We start from the raw sequence: 5413 nt of genomic DNA, 5'->3' as shown, positions 1-5413 counted from the left end.
TGGGCAGTTGGCCACCACCGCCATCTCTAAGAATATTTTTGAGGAAGAGGAGTCTACACATAAATAGACATCATCAAAATTGAACCACTCTGGTGGCCATGAAAATGCACCTCAACCAGTTCTTCTGTGAGAAGTGGGATGCAAATGCCTAGTTTCTGACCTCACCACTGCACTGATTGATCCAAGCCAAATACTGGCCTAAGCCTGTGAGGGATACTAGGGCAGGCCCCTGCCTTGAGAGAAGTAGCTTTGGTCTGACCAAAATCTCTATAGAGCTGCCCTGCAAAGTCTCACTCTGCTCCCTCTCACTCCTGCTCCTTCCCTCTCTCTTTCCAGGGCTTCCTCCCTTTGTTTTCTTCACCGACCTTGACTTTTACCATGATAAATCTCTCACATGCCCAATCCTGTCCACTTTAATGAGGACTCAGATTCATGCAGCTGTTGTCTTTGGTTGAGATGATTATATATATATTATCTTGATATTTTTTTAGAAAACCCAAAGAGCACTGTCTCAATGATCATCAAATTAATTTTCCTCAAGTCCAGAGGTAGAAAACCCAGTACTGGTATAACCAAGGAGTCACCTTTCCTTTTGCTCCAGCATCCTAATTCTGGCTTTCATCCTCAAGGCCACCACACGGTACAAAATGGCTGCTAGAGCTCCAGTCGTCCTAGCTGCTCCAGGCAGCAGGAAAAAGTAATGGCAGACAGACCAACACAGTATTTCTTCTAATGATCTAACTCCCTCTAAAAGCCTTCTTAGAAGTTCCACACAACTTTCCTTTTTGTTTCATTGTCTTCAGCATAATCACATAAATCACATAAACCTAACAGCAAGGAGGGCTACTAAAATGCCATGAACATTGACATCCAGATTAGCATTGGGTGTTCTATTACTAAAGACAAATGAAAGAATGGATATTTGTGGCAACTCTCAGTCTCCTGTACCCTACTTTTCTCTCCATTTCATGGAGACAGGGAAAAACGTAATGTCTGGATTTCTGAGAGAAAGGGTCCGACCATGTGCTTTATCCATCTTTGTCCAGGGCTGTAGGAGAATGAACCTATGCTCACTTCCTTCTTGAGTTCTTCAAGGGCCTAGGCTCAGGATGTCAGGACACAAATGAAAGTCTTTAATCATCCTGACTAGACCCAAGTACACATTCTACATGTGTTCAAAATTGCAGTATAGCGGTTAAAAACAAATGGACTTGGATGTCAGGAAGAATTAAAACCAAATCCCAGCTCCTTTGTTCACTAACGGTGTGAACTGATGGCCAAGCAATTAAACTTTCTGCCGGTAAATGTTCAAGAAATGTTAGTTAGCTGTTGGTATGGTATTTTTACATGAGGTAAGGACTGAATGCTTAAACAATAGGCAGGGCATAAAAAACTACCCTAAAATCTCTTTGGTTTTTAACTTAACTCATCCTAAACTCTGTGCCTTAGAACACCAAACTTGTCTTAAAAAAATTTTTTTTTTAAGTTACAAGTACCTTTCCTGACGCCTCTATTTTAAATATTTCCAGTCGCTTTTCTTTTTTTCTCTACCACTCTCTCTTTCTCCATATCTCTCTCTCTGTCTCTCTTTGCGTGTGTGTTTTTTTGTTTCTATGAGCATTTTTTTCCCTGTCTTTTGCTTTTCTTCCTTTTATAGGTTCCCTGATTTCTAGGATGCTTACCAGATCCTCTTTCCAAGCTCCACTAACATTGCCATACATCCTTGGGTTCCAACTGGCACCTGACATCTGGTGCCATAGTGTGGTAGCCCAGACTCACACAGCCCCCATGCCTTCCTGCAGTCTGTGAGCAAGTGGTAGCTGGTAACCACCTATTTCCTGCATATGTTTAATCATTTCAGCACTCTGAGACCAGGATACATATTTTCAGCTAATTAATTCAGATATCGTAAACAGTGAATAACGAATTTGAACTTAAGTCTAGATGAGTTAATGAAGAGATTGGAAAATCCCTGTCTAAGCAGCAAAAGCTTCTTGCAAAATCACCCAGGATGATCTTAATAATCTCTAGGCTTGTAGATGGAGTGTTCACTACACTGTATACCGTAAGGCAGTATGATCACTCAAAATACTTCATTTGTTTGGATATCTATGGCTAAAATGATCTTTTAATTTCTTGTCTATAAATAACATATTCTATCTTTCTCTACTGATAAACCCTGCTGACAATCACTTGCCCACTCATCACTTTATCAATTTAAAAGATTTTTTTAGTTTTTTTCTCTCCTAGAGAAATTATATTGGACATAAATAACACAGGATCCTAGCTTTTGCCTACCTACAAGGTTGAAATGATTTCTCATCCAAAGATAGCTCTCTAGGATCCTGTACTTCTTATCTTTGTGGCCTATGAGAATTGCTTGACTTGGTCATCTTATTCGTCAAGTAGAGTTAACGATTTCTACCTGCTAAGATTGTTGTAAGGATCAGAGACAATGAATTTGAAACACTAAGCCCAGGGTCTCCTATTTAAGGGACACTCAATAAAAGGGGGCAATAGTGGTAATGATGGTGGTAATGAAGATTATAAGGAGATTGTGGAAATGAAGGAGATGAAGGGAATGGAGAAGAATGTATTAATTTTCTATTGCTGTAATAACAAATTGCCACAGACTTGGTGGCCAGAAGTCTGTGGGCTTGGTTGGTTTGCTTGCTTCATGTCTCATGAGGTGAAAGATGTCAGCAGGGCTGTGTTCTTTCGGGAGGCCTTAGGGGAGAATCTGTTTCCTTGCCTTTACAAGCTTCTGGAGACTACCTGCATGCCTTGGCTCTTGGCTGTCTCCCTTCATCTTCAAAGCCAGAAATGGTGCCCTTCTGGGGGGGGCTTCAAATGTCTCCTTCCTCTTCTTCTATCTCATCTCTCTGACTTACTATTCTCCCCTCCTCTTACAGTTTTATAGGCCCATGTGATAATATTGGGCGCATCCAATAAGCTCTGTATCTTAAGGTCTATAACTTTAATTCCATCTGCAAAGATCCTTTTGCCATGTGAGCTAACATAATCACAAATTCTAGGGATTAGAGTATGGACATCTTCAGGTGGCCATTGTTCCATGTACATGGAGGGAAAGTGTAATGCTGATCGTTATAGGAATAATTGATAAATTTAGACACTAGCTTCTAAAGAATAGAGCCTTTTTCAGTATTTATAAGGAGATAAAAGCTTACATGATAAAGTCAACTTGGTGTAGTGTAAAGAGCACTCACCTTGGTTCCATCTCTACAGTCCTGTCTCAATCATTAAGCAGTTTTAGATTTCTGGCCGCTTATTTATCAAATAAGAAAGTCAGTTTAATGATATAAACTTTGTTTCCAATTACAAAATACTATCATTCAATTAGAATAAATTTAATAGCCAAGCAAGAATCTCCTGAATCTTGCCATGAATTACATGACAGTATCTCATCAAAACTAAAGAGGAATGTAGGATTTCATCTTGTGATTCGTAGCTCATATGGAGAATTGTGATAAGGAAGAAGCCAAGCGTTATTTTTTTAAGGGATCAGAATCTCATTGAAAGGCGAGCATGTGTTGTCAGTTTCTTAGCATCAAATTCTCCTGCTGTGATCCATCCTTCCTTTGAAAGAGCAGGAAAGACAACCAAAGCACGGTACATAGCTAAGCTTGAGCAGACAAGAGCCATTATATACACAAATCTATTACTTCTGCGTACAGGAATGCATCAACATCTGTAAAAATATAAATGCAATTTCCTCTTAGGCAATTCCTGAACATAAAAAATGTCTGGTGTCTCACCGGTGAGACCGAGATGCCGGCAAGTCCCACGCTCTGTCCTCTCAGCCTCCCTCTGCTATCGAGGGAGGCAGCATCCAGGGCCCCGACTATCTTTTTTGCCTCTGACCAGGTAGCTGCTAACAAAATTGTCCAGATGAAAGACGATCATGACAAGACGTTTCAGAGTGAAGAAATCTTATTCTTATGTGTTGGAGAAACTGGAGACACTGTACAGTTTGCAGAATATATTCAGAAAAATGTGCAACTTTATAAGATGTAAAATGGTTATGAACTGTCTCCCACAGCAGCAGCTAATTTCACATGGTGAAACCCGGCTGACTATCTTCAGAGTCGTATCCCGAATCATGTCAACCTCCTCCTGGTTGACTATAATGAGCATGAGGATCCAGCACCCTACTACATGGCCTACCTGGCAGCTTTGGCCAAGGCCTCTTCTGCAGCCCGTGGCTTCCTGACTCACAGCAGACTGGACCGATCCTACACACCAACAATCTCTCGTGAGAGGGCATGTAACGTCTTAGGAAATGTCTAGAGGAGCTCCAGAAATGCTTCATTCTGATTCTGAATCTGAATCCTCAATCCAACACCTTCAGTGTTTGAATCATTGACAAAAACAGCATTCGTGACCTGGACAGGTTTTCCTTCCCTAAACAGGGCTCTTAACCTCATGCCCTCCCTCTCACTTGCCAGGGAACTTTTTTAAATGCCATCCTTTATCTTTTTCTACTCTTTTGATGCTCATTCTTGGTAGATGGTTAATTCACAATAAAGCTGAATCTGAATGAACTGAAAAAAAGAAAAATGTCCTGTATGGGGGATGGGTATTTAGACTTTGTCCATTCAATAATTTGCCATTTTTCTTCTGGTAGCTTTTCCAAAATTAATGTTTACTGCAGGTAGAATTTTGATTAGGGGTTTACAATAATAAATGCAGCACAAATATGTTGGTTTATTAATAACAGTACAACTCCTATTTTTCAATCAGCTAAATGATTCTCAGTGGTGTTTTTAAAATAAGAATATTTAGCATCAACTAACTCGGAGTGACTTCTTCCCATTTATGCGCCCTTTGTTATCATGAGAATTTGACCCATCTTGAAAATTGCCAGACAATAGGAAATAGTCTCATTGATCATCTTAATTAGACCTTTATTCAAGACCTCACCATCATTCACTGATCATCTTATTTATACTCTGCACTGGGCTAAGCCCTGGAAACACAAAGATGACTAGTACAGAGATTTTCATTTCAAGAATCCCAAAGACAAGTAAAAATAAGTAAGTAATGTAAGAGGTAGCTGCCATCGTAATAACATCTACACAATGCAGAGATAGTTCATGAGGAGAGTCAAGGAAATATAAGGGTGTGAGGAAAGCTTCAAAGAAGTAGTTGTATATAAGCAGGTTTTTATTTTGCCAGGTACACAGAATAGAAAAGAGTTTTTCACACAAAATTAACAATAAGCACACACAGGACAGAAAGAACATGCATGTGTTTGAAACTTCACTCTTTTTGAAATACCAATGTACATTCATTTATTTCTTTCCTTTTTTTTTTTTTTTTTTTGACATTCACAAGAAGTCATGGTCCAGTATAGGCAAATTGCTAGAATTACAAGTTACTTCTACTGATGATA

General features: G+C 39.5%; 1 pseudogene; it reads left to right on the top strand.

The window, feature by feature from the left end:
- Positions 1-2339: 2339 nt before the first annotated feature.
- Positions 2340-5145, top strand: LOC147572065 (proteasome subunit beta type-2 pseudogene; annotated as a pseudogene).
- The last annotated feature ends 268 nt before the right edge of the window (positions 5146-5413 follow it).

Source organism: Puma concolor, chromosome F2 (genome assembly GCF_028749965.1).
Source record: "Puma concolor isolate L17-30 chromosome F2, mPumCon1.1.hap2, whole genome shotgun sequence".
In the NCBI taxonomy this organism is placed as follows: Eukaryota; Metazoa; Chordata; class Mammalia; order Carnivora; family Felidae; genus Puma; species Puma concolor.
Note: the sequence above shows the minus strand (reverse complement) of the source record. Positions and strands in the feature narration are given on the sequence as shown.